Source organism: Sycon ciliatum, chromosome 8 (assembly GCF_964019385.1).
Source record: "Sycon ciliatum chromosome 8, ocSycCili1.1, whole genome shotgun sequence".
Taxonomy (NCBI): Eukaryota; Metazoa; Porifera; class Calcarea; order Leucosolenida; family Sycettidae; genus Sycon; species Sycon ciliatum.
The window spans coordinates 14,462,484-14,478,902 of record NC_088650.1 but is presented as its reverse complement, the minus strand read 5'-3'; the positions used below and the strand labels follow the sequence as shown (position 1 = coordinate 14,478,902).

At 45.1% G+C, this 16,419-nt stretch overlaps 1 long non-coding RNA gene across 1 annotated transcript; it reads right to left on the bottom strand.

Annotated features, from left to right (window-relative positions):
- Positions 1-920: 920 nt before the first annotated feature.
- On the bottom strand, positions 921-9,719 carry LOC135823778 (uncharacterized). Its single transcript, XR_010554751.1, has 4 exons — positions 9,339-9,719; positions 5,494-5,595; positions 2,788-4,523; positions 921-1,259 (listed from the first exon to the last, which is right to left on the bottom strand). It is a non-coding gene; the product is annotated as an uncharacterized LOC135823778 (long non-coding RNA).
- Between the last annotated feature and the right edge of the window lie 6,700 nt (positions 9,720-16,419).

Below are 16,419 nucleotides of genomic sequence, written 5' to 3'. Positions count from 1 at the left end.
CACAACTTCTCGTACTGGAGGTCAGAACTGTACCAAACGAAGAGGGATGACAGCACAAGAAAACCCAGGCTCAAATCGGCTATTTATACCTGGACCGTGGACGTATACGGTATATATGAGGGTGTCATTCTATACGACACTGTATGTAATGATATATACGTCTTGACTTTTAAAAGCGTTGAATGGATTACAAAAAAAAAGAGGATAAAAAAGTAACAATCAGGCCAATTTTGAACTCGGATGGTGAGCCAATGTAATCATGGATAAAAAAAGGAAAAGGACAAAATATTACAAGTTTTGACTAACTGTCCACCAATGCAACCAGATCACAGACAGTCAGCGAGTACGACAGCATGGCACACAACTGACAAGGAGTACTGAGACATTCAATGATCTGAAACCTAGCTCCAACACTTCTACGAGGCGCAAACCAACAACCTTCCAACTTGGAAGGCTCAGGTTAGGAAAGGGGAAGGAAAGCAAGTCCAAGAGGGGAAGGAAAGCACGAAGAAGAGCAAGAGCTACGCACCACTGCAACAAAGAATGCCGAAAGTTACTGGATGATGACGACACTAGTAAGGCTATTGGACATACCGGCCTTACTACAACTCGACGACGCAAAGCAACATACTACCCAAATTGGGAGGCTCAAGTTTAATGCGATAAACATAGAAAGAAGCTAGGTTGGAGCAAGGTGTCAGGTCATTGCATGTCTCAGTGCTCCTTGTCAGTTTTGTGCCATTCTGTCGCACTCGCTGACTGTATATGATCTGGTTACATTGGTGGATAGTTAGTCATAACTCGTGCCATTTTGTCCTTTTCCTTTTTATCCAATCATGTCAATATTACATTTAACGTTGCTCTCAATACATACACATGTTGATGCATGCTATCATGCTCAACCGACGAGTGCTTCAACGTAATGTTTAGAATAGAAGGTAACACTAGAGCAGGTGATCAGGCTTTTAAACCGTCCCTGCATAAAGTACGGAAACAGGACAATGAGAACAACGGTAAACACCTGGAAACTGGACCTGCAGTTCCAGGCATACACTCACACGCATGCAATGATAAAACTCGATTCCGTCGCTTGGTATAGCGCGTCGTAGGAAAACGGATGCTTGCCGCCACGACAAAGCCGCTCAGGACTTTGGCAGAGATGCGCCCAGTGCGCCGCCAGGGTGGTTGCCACGGAAACGACCAGCGTCGAATTTGGTCTTGGTGATGATGTCATTGGTGATGCAGTTGACGAGTGACTCCTGAAGGATGGGAGCATGCCACACATAGTTCCATACTGATCGTTAGAGTATTAGCGGCCGTCATGAGTTCCCTTCAGGAACGGACGCGATGGGGGGGGGGGTCAAGTGCAGCTCGTTTCACAAGTACCCCACAACCATGACGCTCCTCTGCATGTATTCATCATAATCGTCACAAGACGTTTGGAGTATGGAAGTTCGTAAAAAAAGTGAGTTCAAAAAACAATGATGCACTCGGGAGAAACCGACACAATGGTCAGCATACACACGTGTTTGTTTAGAGGACGGGGAGCGGGTATGAGGAAATACAAAATTCCGTTTTGAAAACATATCGGGTGCTTCTGAGGACGGTCCCGGAGTCAAAGTACCGAACAATTCTTCATAATGCTAGCTTCAAACAATGCCTTGTGCGTGCAACATGAGAACACAAGAACACCCTGAGAGGCATAACACATTGACAGAAACACCTTGAGAGGCATAACACGTCGAGAGACGTTCCCGTGATGCCATGTAAGGGCATATTCGATTTGCCGAATCCGTGGGCTCCGGATCCGGATTCGCCGGGTTTGGACCTGTTCGATTGTACGAAGCCGGATCCAGGTCGCGCGGATTCGAATCTCGTCAACTCATCTCCCAAAGGTGGATACGACGAGTTCAACAGATCCATTTTCGCTTTGCTCACGAAATCGGGCAAAATTCTTGCTTTTCTTGCTGCGGTTCAAGAATTCTTGGCCTTGGCAACAAAGGTTTTGAGCGCGCCATTCTTGTTTGCCATGCCAACCAACCCCATCCTTCTTAAACCACATGGATCTGAAATCAGTTTCAACTGTTCGATTGGATCCGTTCAATCAAACTGATCAGCTTGGCAGGATGCAGATTCAGGTTCCACAATCCAATGCAACCTAATACTCAAGCATGTAGCGAGTCTCAAATTAGCGCTTGACGGAAAATCCTTTCACTGCAGTTTTGTTCAGAGTCGATGTGATGCCGGAGATTGAAACGACACCTGTTTACGAGACAGGTATTTCTATGTGTGTCAACACTAAAACCAGGCTTATGTGCCGACAGTGTATCTTGAAAATCAGGCTTGTATACAAAACAGGCTTCTATACGAGACAGGCTTTCATTTTGGCGAAAGGAGTTTGCACATGGCTGCGGCAGTCTAGACCCATGCAGAGCTGTTGAGAGCCACTCCGTCTCGGAAATACCGTCGCACCGCATGTTGATTTGCAAACACTGGCTAATGTTTGGCAGAAGATTTCCGCTTTTCGAATGTTGACTGGGAATTTCTTTGCCATGCGGCTTGATTTCCCATACTGCAACCTATTCGTCACATCACCTCTCAACCCTTTGGAGCTCTACTGATCACATGACACCAAAAATATAAGCACAATCGCAATTGTACTACTTTTTCAAATTTCCAACATACCTACTCTTGCTTTACCGATTTTCATGATCTTGCGCTCGGTGGAAAGCTCTTGGAAAGGGGATGACAGCCGCAAGTAGTAGGATAGCAGGCACCAGTGCTTACCTGAGCAACTAGACTGGCTGTTGGAACGCCGCCGGCGGGTTCGGTCAGGCTGCATGGTCCGTACGCCACCACGTTGCACGGCTCGACGAGCTGGGCCAGACGGGAATCTGAAAGTCAGTGCAGCAAAAAGAATAGCAGTAACTACTTCAGAAAAGACCTTGTCTGTGGCAATGATGCCCGCAATAATCTCTTATTGGCGATGGTGCCATCGTGAGAATAAAGAATTAAAAAAAACACAGATTCCCGAAACGCTAGTGGAAAGCGTATAATGCATTGTGCATGATGAAGACACCACCAAGAACATACCCGTCTTACCCGTCTTTGCCTGGCTAAACCACACAGACAATCACAGACCATAAATATACAAAATTCTGTCGCTGCAACATTTCGGCATTTCACGATTTTCGACATTTTCAGCAGCGATGTATTTTCGGCACGGGATTACAATACTAGTACAGTGTACATCACCAAAGCTGAAGTGAAAATTTCATCAGCGTTTTAATTTCGGCGGTTTGGGTCGGTGCCGTATAAAGCCGAAATTGAATAGCCGCCGAAGTTTTGAATATTCCAGTTACACAATTATACCAACAGGGATTACTGCCACGCACACCCGTCTTGACATTGTGCAGGGATGACATTGGAACGCACGATTGACGATCAAGCAAACAAACCTGGATTAGGGCGCGCTCACACTGCGACCAAAACCAGCGTCCATGCGGCCATGCGGCCAAGTTGCATGGCAACGGCATGAACTTGACCAAAACGTCGCGGCCACGTTTCAAATCGTGACCGCGACCCCCGGAGGGGGGTGCCACGACTTGGCGGCAACATGATCGTAGACGTGAAGCGTATTTGTGTACAACCTGGCCTGAAGTATGTTCAATTTCTCAAATTCCGGTGTGTTGATTCATGAACATCGGCGGTTGTCGATGTCACCTCGACATTTGCACATTTTAAAAATTTTGTAGTTGTGGTCCTGCACGCACGCACCGCCATATATGCATTCTTTACCCTTTTTGGACGATGTCGATTTTGTTTTTGTAGTTGCTTCGTTGTGATCGGGTCAGTGACCAATTTCTACAGTGTACTCGTTCAATACGATGGCAGCTTGGTCTGGCTTTTCGGTTTCGGAAATTATCTTTCTTTACTTTTCTGCGATGATGGAATGCCATACCTCAAGACATTTCAGTTACATATCATCGGAAAATACAATTCTCATCTCGGCAACAGACGAAAGAAACCACTACCGGAATTTCCACTGCACTGGCACTTGCTCTGACCACGAGGTCAGGAAAGCGAAAGCGCTTGGATGTCAGCGGCAGTCCCTCAAGAGTCCAAACCTACCTGATTGTATGAAGTATTTTCGTCGACTTCAATAATACGAGCCACGAGGCACTTCCTCCAACATGCAACATGCGAAAAATTACATCCAAAACGGGCCACAACTTTATTAGGAAACGCACGGACTCTTTTGGATACGAACTGCAATTCGTAAAGTTTGTGTGACAACTTCACGTCTACGCGTGTACGAGGCCTAGTGTGAGCACGACTCCCACGTTTCTGCGTTTTGCTGACGCATGGACGCGTGCTCATGGTCGCAGTGTGAGCGCGCCCTAAAGAGGTCAATGCCACAACGCTGGCGCCACGCTGCTTCAGTTCATCGCACAGAGCGACCGTCTCGGCCGTGTTCCCGCTGTGTGACAGCAACATGACGATGCTATCCTTGCTGACCTTGCCTGTCGTGAACAAAGTGAGGACACAGGAAAGCAAAGAACAATCAATGCAATCTCTCTCGCATGACACACGTGTGATTGCACGTTTACACGCACGCACGCACGCACACACACACACACACACACACACACACATGTCGAATCTCTAGATGCTACAACCCACTGACGGCTGTTTTGAGACCGTGGTCCTACCCAACGCAGGCCAGGGCGCAGTTACAAGCAAAACTGATGCACCAAAGGCATGCGTGTACATCGGCACACACCTCGACTCTGTCCACTTTCCATTGCCATCATCCCTTCTAAGCAAGTCACATTCTAGCATACAAGACTTTACAGTATGTGCTGGTAGGACTGCTAAAGTAGCAAACTAACTGAAACACAAGACAGAAAAAGAAAAGAAAAAAATGGACTTCAGTTCCGTGGCTACCCCTTCACCCGGCTGCCTTCTGAACGCATCATTATGCCACCCGCGGTGCACATGGAATCTTTGCCTTTCAGAAAGGGGAATACCTGTCAAGAAAACATCCCTTTTGAAGTTCTACACTTGCAAGCTACAGCACTATCGGTCAGCGAAGAACTGGGGGGGGGGGGGGGGAGGGGGGGGGGGGCAAGCCTTGTAGCCTAGACCGTTCTTTTTAAACACTTCTCATGTTCTTGTAATACAGTCTATGCACAGGGCCAGTCACCGTGTGTACATTAGTATACAGTGCTTGGTGGCATTCTAGCCGGGTCGTTCGTCGGCGCTCCGTTCTTCGGTGCTCCGTTCTTCGGTGCTCCGTTCTTCGGCGCTCTGTTCTTCGGCGCTCCGTTCTTCGGCGCTCCGTTCTTCGGTGCTCCGTTCTTCGGCGCTCCGTTCTTCGGCGCTCCGTTCTTCAGCGCTCCGTTCTTCGGCGCCCGACAGTACTGCACTGCTACGCTATTCTATTCCAGTCTCATGGTATTACAGGACATTGCTGCGGCTACGCAGCCTCACCTAGATCGCCATGGTGAAACTCGGTGGCGTGGACAAATTCACACGGCACGCTGATCGAGCTCAGCGTTGCTGCCAAGCGGCGAGCTACAAGGCCGGATTTTCCTGCCAACAACAACAACAACAACAACAACAAAACCTCATACACAGCATTCATACAGCAGTTCATATACCTGTTCTACAACTGACTGCCAATCAGCTCTAGCACATAACTGTGCAATGACCTGTGCAAATAGACTACTGCAGCAAGAAACCATCATTGACTACCGGCCATTTTAGAACCATACAAGTTGGAAGGTCATTGGTTAGCGCTATCGAGCTGTGCTCAAGCTAAACGTTGTAGTTCACATGCACATGAGACTTGCTACACACCGGTAAGCAGAGTTCTCTACGGAACAAAGAGTGCTCAACTCCTTGCTCATACACATTCAATTGGGGAGAGAGGACATTTGTAAGTCAAAACTCAGATTTTCACGCCCTGGACGATCATCATGCAACTACATGGTGGTCTGATAGTACAGTGGAGACCCTGCTACAAGTATTTTAGGAAACGGTCTAGAGCAGGAAGCCATCACCTTTCAAGTCTAGTTTGACGCGAATTATAATAATAATAAATTATTATTTCAAACAGTAGTTTGGAGGCGGTGGGAAAACAGTTTCGTAATAAGTATTCGCATGCAACGACGCAAATCCACACAATTCAGTAGACACTTCTTTTCTATCAAACGTTTTCTTTCCCTTCTCTTCAGGATAGTACAGTAGGCCTTGGCGGATAATGCTCGAAAAGGTGGCGGATTCTGCTTTTTTTACACCGAAATTGGCAGAACCATACAAACCTTATGGCGGGCAATTCCTCGAATTCTGCTCCATTTCTTTATCCACATACCAAACATGCATGAAACTTACCAGAAAAAGTACCGAATTCTGCCAATTTTTCTGCCGGCATTATCCGCCAAGCCCTATAGTACAGGGAATGTTGGAAATTTGGAAAAACACATAACTATATAGAAAAATAGAGAAAAAGTCAACACTTCAACATAGGCGATAAAATGACTAAAGTGTGAAAAAAACCTCGAAAACAAAAGCAGCAAGTTGTAGACAAACACGTTGAACACATCAAGAAGCACTTGTCACACTTTCACGAGGTGACAGAGCTAAATGATCGGACATCGTCCATCAAGCGTCATTTGTCGGGAAGTGCTAATTGTCGTGAGTTGTATAGTGATGATGTCTTTTCGGTTTTAACTCGTGGAAGGTCTAAGTTACATCTTGCTGTGTTAGAAGCTCTGTATATTCGTAAACTAGATCCAGAACTATGTGTACAGAAGGAGAATGTGTTATCGTTGCAGTTGTTTGGTGTCACACCTCGTGAAAGTGTGACAAGTGCTTCTTGATGTGTTCAACGTGTTTGTCTACAACTTGCTGCTTTTGTTTTCGAGTTTTTTTTCACACTTGAGTCATTTTATCGCCTATGTTGAAGTGTTGACTTTTTTTCTATTTTTCTATATAGTTATGTGTTTTTTCCAAATTTCCAACATTCCCTGTACTATCCTGAAGAGAAGGGAAAGAAAACGTTTGATAGAAAAGAAGTGTCTACTGAATTGTGTGGATTTGTGTCGTTGCATGCGAATACTTATTACGAAACTATTATTATTATTATTATTAGTGCAATTAGGAGTATAATCGATGCAGACATGGCCAGACAACAACGAGTTCATGGAATTTTTAAGGATTTTTTATGTTATTCAAAATCGATTTTCGTGTTCCGCTCATCAGTGAATAGTATCGGAACTGAGGGTACTGTGTACAAAAATAGAACATTTTATAACAGCATAATTAATTAAAAGTGTGAACAACAAAGGAAGTGCTACAGCATTACATAATAGGTGTCAAACATAGTGCTAACGTATATAACTGAGTGCAGCCACAAAGCAAGAAGTGATACAGTGCAACATGACACAACATTTACATCTGATAACCAGCTACGAGAACAACTTTAGCGCGACTACGTGCTTCTTTTGTTTACAAAGAACAGGATTATGCACACGAATACATACAGCTTCCAGAACCTTCAACTGCTTAACATAACTTGCACGGCACAAAACAGAAAAGTTGTGCCGTGCAAGTTATGTTAAGCAGTTGAAGGTTCTGGAAGCTGTATGTATTCGTGTGCATAATCCTGTTCTTTGTAAACAAAAGAAGCACGTAGTCGCGCTAAAGTTGTTCTCGTAGCTGGTTATCAGATGTAAATGTTGTGTCATGTTGCACTGTATCACTTCTTGCTTTGTGGCTGCACTCAGTTATATACGTTAGCACTATGTTTGACACCTATTATGTAATGCTGTAGCACTTCCTTTGTTGTTCACACTTTTAATTAATTATGCTGTTATAAAATGTTCTATTTTTGTACACAGTACCCTCAGTTCCGATACTATTCACTGATGAGCGGAACACGAAAATCGATTTTGAATAACATAAAAAATCCTTAAAAATTCCATGAACTCGTTGTTGTCTGGCCATGTCTGCATCGATTATACTCCTAATTGCACTAATAAAATTGCTTTCTCCACGCCGACTCTTTAAATTATTATTATTATTATTATTTTTTTAAAGAGGTCGGAGGCGGATAATACTTTAAAACGAAGGTAAGTTATGGGTCGCAAATATCCACGCAAACACACATCCAGTCATAATAAGGCACTTGTCATAAGTGTCCGAACGTTTTCGGTCCCTTCTCATCAAGGATTATACAGGGAATGGCTCAAGCTGGAAAGACTAAAACTTATATAGCGTAAAGATAATTAGATAACAACACTCGTGACAAGGTGGAAAATTATCAAGTTTAGCACGACACAAAACTCGAAGGAAAATAATAATAGTGACAACAACATAGTGAGCAAATTAAGTTACATTGTTACCACCTCGACGAGGAGTAACCGAGGTGGTAACAATGTAACTTAATTTGCTCACTATGTTGTTGTCACTATTATTATTTTCCTTCGAGTTTTGTGTCGTGCTAAACTTGATAATTTTCCACCTTGTCACGAGTGTTGTTATCTAATTATCTTTACGCTATATAAGTTTTAGTCTTTCCAGCTTGAGCCATTCCCTGTATAATCCTTGATGAGAAGGGACCGAAAACGTTCGGATACTTATGACAAGTGCCTTATTATGACTGGATGTGTGTTTGCGTGGATATTTGCGACCCATAATAATTATTATTGTTATTATTATTAACTGGTTTGAGGGAAAGAGACAAACGGGAAAATCAAAATATTATCCCCTGAGTAGTATAATTATTATGGTGTTCTCCTGTGTTTAGTACTTTACATGCAGAGCCTTGACGGTGCTGGATGAGCGACAATATAAATTATACACAAACATGTAGCTCATAATGTGGGATGACGTACATATATGTGTGGGGGGGGGACACGCACATGTGTATGGGTAGGAGTGTGTGTACACGCACATGTGTATGGATGTGCGTGCTGCATGCGTGTGTCGGTGGGATGAGGTGGGGGTGCACGCACATGTGTACATGTGTGTGCGCAATATAGCATGTGTTTACATGTGTGAATGTGTTAGTTGAACACAGGGAGTCCTCCTGATTCCATAAACTTTGTGATCATTGTGATTTCATGTGCTTAGGAGTTGAAATTCGCAATACTGATGCTCGATTAGATTTATGTTCCACATGTTCTATTTATTTTATTTTACTTCAAGCACTTGTACTATCAAGCACAACCCTACCAAGGTGGGGAAAGAAGCAGCAGAGACACCTACTGAGTCTAGTGACTGTCTCCGTCAGTTCTAAAAAAAGCAATTTTTGTGAAATTGAAAAATCTCACCTGTTAGTGTTGCTCACTAGCCACTAGTGACTAGAGTTGTTCGTCCACGAAATTTGCAATATACCACTACGGTACCAGCAAGAGTAGGTAAGTTGGCGTAGAACAACAGTTATGCAAATCCATGTTCATCTCCGCTTCACTTTGGAAGGCAGTACAAGCACCCTTCATACCTCGACATTGCCTTGAAGTGGAAGCAAATTCACCATGAGTTTTCCAATTCGCTACAATCGATCTCGGGGTGATGATCGTGTCTTCTTCATCACCACTGCAGCCTGGACAGCCTTCGGGAAGACATGTGTCACTCTCCTGCTCAACAGATTCCTACATCTAGATTTGGTTACAGTCAGGGAACGAAATAGAGCTGCCAAACACCAAAGTAATTGTTTTCTTCCATTCAATTACACTGCTGAGCATGCACATACCGTGGTGACAGCTAAGCAGTACGTACGTCATCAAGCCCAATGTCCAAATATGGAAGGTTTTATTATGAATTTTGACATGGTTCCTCTTCTCTGATCGGCTCGAGCTAGACATAGCTCATCGGAATCAGTGCCCAATTCTCCTTCGGATAAGCCATACTTATTTTTGGCGTTCAGTTTCCCTTTAACGGCATATGTTGACGAATGCGTGCGCCCAGGTGCTGAATGGTTCTACCCACATACCGATCTTCACATTGTCGGCATTGAAAGAAATAGATAAGGTTACTGTAGTATCCCTGCCCGACCAATACGGAAGCAGTACGGAACTAATACGGAGCTTTGCCTGATGTATATTTAGTGTATCTCCGTATGTAAGCGTACGGCGTCTGCTGCATAAAAGCGGCTGTGCATTTCTGTTTTGATGAAGAGAAGAGAAGATTAGATTAGATTGGATAGCAATGAAAGCTAACTCGAAGAAGAAGGATTCAACCTCTAGGTGAGCACCGGCGAGAAAGTCAGTTATTTTGCCGCTTCTTCTTTCACTAATATTTATATCTCAGGTGTGTACCTGAAAGAAGTAGAATAAAAGTAATTCTTGTCGGCTACCCATTACAGTTACTTTAGCTTTTAACCCTTTGGAGTCCGTAACTTTTTTGCTTCCGCAGAATTTGTGGCAGTCACGAAAATGCGCACTCCATTTCCAACATAACTTTGGTTCTACTTCACCGATTTTGAAGATCTTGGGCTCGTTGGAAAGCTCTTGATGAGAGAAATACAATGAGCCCAAACTCGCCAAGAGCACTATTCATTGTCCGCCACAACAGGCCCACACGCGAGTCCAGCTCCAGATCTGAGACGAAATCGGTCTCCTGTAGCCATTTCACTGAATCTAGCTCGGAACTGTTCAAATTTTTTCGAGTAGAAGCCTACCTTGCCGTGACTTTGCGCTGCGCCGGTCCTGGCACGTGCCGCCTGTCATGAAGCTGGGAAATCCTTTTTTTTTTCACGCACTGCTGACTCGCAGAACGCAGCGCAGAAAATTCGAAATGTTTGATCGCTCGTCGCTCACTCAAACTTCATTGGCGAGACTTCAGACCTATTCCAAGCGATAGCTGGGAGTTTTCTCTACCATCTAGACTCTTCGATTATTGCATTTGGTCAAGATTTGGCCAAGAACCGAAAGTTTGACTGCGCCCACATGCATACAAAATGCCCATGGTTCGAAATCGAACCATGGACTCCAAAGGGTTAAGGGTAGGTAGAACGTCCTTCTTCACACTGAACGCACGCACTGTCCCAAATATGACGTACAGCTTGACGCACAGATAAGATGGACATACGATACCACGAACATCCATCTCCACGCGCGTAGAACACGCGCCAACCCAGGGTAAACGGAGCACCACTGGGCAACGGGCAGGTCCAAATTGGATAGGCTTGTCTGTCGCCGGTTTTTCGTTGATTAGCTTGGCCAGAAATGCCTTTGGATACCTATTGTTCGTAAATATTGAATCGGGATCGGAGTCAACTTCTCAGCCGGAGCTTATCGTTCGTGATCAGTCATAGTCGCGGGTCAGTTGCAGCTATGAAAAACGACACCTTGAAGTCTTGAGGTTTCCAGGGAATCGTGCCATACTCTGTTTACGTATTGCCACCTCATTGGCATCGCGTGACTTTCTCAGGTTTGTCAACCCTGATGTGAGCAATTTACAACAACATCACACGATCCGCTGATGCTATCTTGACTCCCAAAGCGGCCCTTCCGAGAAACTTGTCAAAGTTAGCCGCCAGTGGCCGTCCGTGCTTGGCACGAACACGAGGAAGCATTCCAGCGGCGGTGTGGCATCAGACCTCCCCCCCCCCCCCCCCGACTCCTGTCAGAACTAGACGAGCAGTGAGTGACAGGCACGTACACCCCACCTGTCGCCAACTCATGTAGCTCCGCAGCTCCGCTGATGAGACCTAAGATTTGTAATTTGTAATTTATATTGTTTAAAATTTGATTAAATTTTTTGTTGTTTATGTCCCCCAAAGGCTTTCGCCTATCGAGGGGGTTTCCAAACTTTCCATAATACCAAATCTGTAAAAGAGGTTACTAGGTATTGTATTTATTGGCTCAGTATCCGAGTTAAATTTGTAAAAGAGGTGATGAGCAATAGGTGAGCAGAGAAAGAGATAAAGAAATAGTCTAGAGCAGAGCTCAGCACTTGAACATATGATTGTAAGCGTGCAGAACTGGGATAATGCAAAGTGTGCCAGAGAAAAGCTTCTAAATAAAAAGCAATAGGATGTGACGCTACATAATTATTCAAAAAAGACTGTCCAAACAGTAGATGTGTACATGTACATGTAGTTGTCTGCAGATTGAGCTCAGTCAAACCTCTTTAGCACGAACACCAAGGGACCGATGTTATTTGTTCGCAATAACGGACATTTATCTTATCCATACAACTTGATACAAGTATCTTCTAGCAATACGTAGTGAGTACACAGTGATGTATTGAAAAGAGTTACGAATATTAATATTAATTCTTCTAAAGCGACAGTTTGTCTTCTCAGTGTTCTTCTAAAAGAGGCGATCTTACTGTACATGTATATGCAAATAGGACTGTACCGTCGTGAACTCAGACTAGGATCGCCAAATTTCCAACGTTCATCAGTCGAAAAGTACGTGTAACCACAGTCAACATACACCAACGTCGCTAAGTCTTTCCGCATTCCAAATTTTCATATTCATCTTTCACTCTGGTCTTTTTTCGTTGACGCAATCATTATAATTATTTACTTTGTTGGCTACTGCCATTGGGGCGTGACACAGCACGGTGAATGAATAAATTGATTAGAAAATCGGTATGCTGCTCCTATGGTAGGAAGAATGCGCCGAAATAGCTTCAAGACAACCATAAGGTCTTTGTCTCAAGCACTCCATACATCTAACGCTCCTGCTTTGCAGCCGGTGGATCTTTCACAATGGCTCAAACAATGGTTATACAAATACATTCATTGTCACTCAATCGCAAATTGTACTCAGGTTTTAATGACCAGCACCAGCACTATTATCATCACCAAAACCACAAAAGAAGTATTGTAGTATCAGGTTAACTTTTGGCTAAGGCATCTTTAAAAAAGGCAACTTAAATTTTCATCGACAAAGAAATCTTAGTCCTTAAAGCGAAAAAAATTCTGCTTTTGAATAGAATTGCTGAGGAAATAATGCTGGGTAGCAACCCTTCTATGAAAACAGTAGAGAATGCATTGGATGATGAAGAGCGTTATATTCTCATCATAGTGAAGAACCACGCTTTCCTAACAAGAATCTCAAATTATGAACCGTGGTGCTAACATTGACCAGGAGCTTGAGCGGTGGACTTTTGCGAGAATCTTAACACAGTGCTGCTTGGTGCGTCTAGTCTAGAGGGAGAGAGACACTGTTGTTTCCTTTTGCCATATTGTGGCAACATTTTACAACAACACAGAAGCTTCAAAACAAATAGAACCTAAAAGAATTTCACGTGAACACGTGCAACAATAGAAGAGGAAGCGCTGGTGATGGGAATCACTACAAGTAGAGGACACTGATTGACTGCCGGCATTGAGGACAGAGGGGTGCCTTGCCTTCAGCCTTGCAAGCAGCTGCGTGCTTGCGGATGCAGTCAGAGTGGTACTGGTGACCACAGTCGATGGCTGCCATAGCCGTGATAGGTATATCTTTCAGGCAAATACAGCATTCTCCACAGAAACCGCACTTTCCAGGATCGCTTACTGCCAGGCCTAAGCCATGATCAAAAGTTGCTTTGACCCGGGTTAATGTGAATCCAAAGAGTTCTTTCAATCTAGCTATCAGATACGTCAGAACTTCACTGAAAGAAGCCGGTGAGACAGTTATAGTTGTATCGAATGCCTGGATCCATGCTACCAACCTTTCGATGCAGAGTCTCCTGTGCTCTCTTGTAACAGGTTCCATCATCTTGCTTGTGCCATTGTTAGTCAGCAGAACATATTTGCATCGCTTCACAATTGCAGTTGTCCTCGCGTCGCCATCACACCATGCAGCCAGAGCTTCCTGTTCGTTCCCAACATCACCTTCATAGTGCGTCAGAACAAGAATAGCTTGCTTGGGCCAGTTTCGCTCAAACATTCTGTCGAGAACGTGGATGAGCAATACGTCTTCCAAAGACCATCGCTGACACTTTGCAACCACCACGATGCAACTTATGCCCATCTCGGCAGTCTTGTAGATAGCCCTCAGATCTTCAATGATCTCCTCCTCTGAATTTGTCCGATCACCGAATCCGATCGTATCACAAATGAACATCCCAATGCGTGGGGCAATCGAAAACTTTGCCTTTGTCGTTCCAGCAGCTGCACCATGACCTACAGCGTTTGGACTGTTGCACTCACTCGCCGAATACCCATTGTTCACCAGCATGTTCACAATCGTCGACTTTCCAGAGCCTGTTCTTCCTATAATCAACACATGGCGCTTCACCAACTTGCTATACGCCTCGGTTCGAATTTGCTGATTGGAAGCTCTCTCTGACGCCATAGCTGGCAGAAACTCCATGTGGACACCTACAAGTAAGATGGAATAAACGACACCGAAAAGTTTTTGCATTCAGCTCAGAGTGAGTAGAACAACATGTGAAAGAGATCCTACTGTAGTATCCCTGACTGTCAGTGATCACACAGCCAAGTCTCTACCAGTAGTTACAGGAACATTCTAGCTAAGTGCTTCTCACGCGCAACCACTTAGGACTAGATAGCCCTGCTTGCAAGACCGGTACGGCCGCATGACCTATTGCGCTCATGCTGTACTAATACATTACATTGATTCCTGTATAGTCTGTTCCCCATCACTGGCCCTCTTGATCCCTTGCGAGATTCTAGGCATCCAACAGCTTTCTTCCCCGAATCCATGTTATTGTTCAGCCCTAGCTCACACACATTCAAATGGCTTTTCCTTAGATCTTTCAACAGTTGTCTTCCTAGTAATCTTTTGCAGTCGCTCCCAGCTGCTCTCTCCCTCTGGCCTATATAAACCCATCATTCTTTCTCATTGCTGTGTGGAATTATGAAGTGAAGAGTCTAAGCCCAAGAGCTTGTTTTCCTCCCGCTAGTGCTGTCAGCCTGTATCACTTTCTGTTGTAAGCCCAAAGTGCCTCAGAGTCGAGCAGGCTGGCAGACACTACACTACTTGAAGCGCTTCAAATGCTCTTTCATGTGCAGGTTTGATGTACGCCTTCCTGATAGCTTGCCAAGTGTGAAAACGGCATAAACTCAGCCATAATGGCATAAAGCACCAATTCATAATGACACAACACCATCCTGCTGCCAACGGCGCTATGAAGTATGATTGCAGCCAGGTACACTGCTCTCCTTGCAATGACATGTGTCCCCCCAACTTACTATGCAGCTGTCATCGCCATACCTGCCATGTACGACATAGTGATGGTAGCAAAGACACGACAGTGTGCAGTGGAGTGGACAAGCCTGGAAGTTCAACTATTAGTATTACTTCAACTGTGGCACAAGCACGACATGCGCAGTACACACCAACCACTCTTCAACAGCAACAAACTGTCCGGCATGTTTACATACATTGTACTTCACATGCACATGAGACTTGCTACACACCGCTAAGCAGAGTTCTCTACGGAACAAAGAGTGCTCAACTTCTTGCTCATACACATGCATTTGGGGAGAGAGGACATTTCACGGTAAGTCAAAACTCAGATTTTCACGCCCTGGACTATCTTTCATGCAACTACATGGTGGTCTGGTTGTACAGTGGAGACCCTGCTACAAGTATTTTAGGAAACGGTGTAGAGCAGGAAGCTATCACCTTTCAAGTCTAGTTGGACGCGGATTATTATTATTATTGTTGCCTGTAGCAGGTTACTAGTACTTTTAACTTTGTGTGTGTGTGTGTGTGTGTGTGTGTGTGGTACCGGGAGCTGACGGATTGCTGAACACTTGTGCCGGACCATGTCGGAACTACGGCGGAACAGACGGTTGCAGGTTGGGCACTCGATGCTCTTCGGGGCGGGTTCCTTGTCCTCACCTGCTGCTGTCACCACTCCACGCCACTCTCCACGATCGCTTGCCAACTCAAACCAGTTACGCACTCCAGCCACGGATAGGTCCGTGTGAATGGTGTCCTTCCAGCGACGACGAGGTCCACAGAATGGCCGAGACTGAGGGAGACAGGCAAACAGCAACTGCTTCGGTACTCTGGTGTCATCAAGACGAGCCAGGTGCCCAAGCCACTCCAACCGTCTCTGCTGCACCATGCGTGACAATGGTGTGGGATCACCCCACTGTGCTCGCAGTTCCTGTGAAGAGATGCGCTGTTCCCACTGTCGGCCTCGCGATACGCCAAGGATGGAGCGAATGTTGGCATGGTGAAACCGGTCCATTCTATCTAAATCTGCCTTCAACGGCGTCCAGCATTCTGAACCATACAGAACCGTTGACAGTACGCAAACGACATACAGGTGGCGCCTGGTAGGGAGGTTCAGGCTCCGGTCATGTAGGATGCGCCGAAGACCACCAAAGGCCCCTGCACCCTTGCAATCCGTCAGCTCCCGGTATCGGAGCAGCCTGGATCAGTACAGTGTCCAACATGCAACCGATGGCTACGTAGCAGAGGAGGCTTTGCGGTG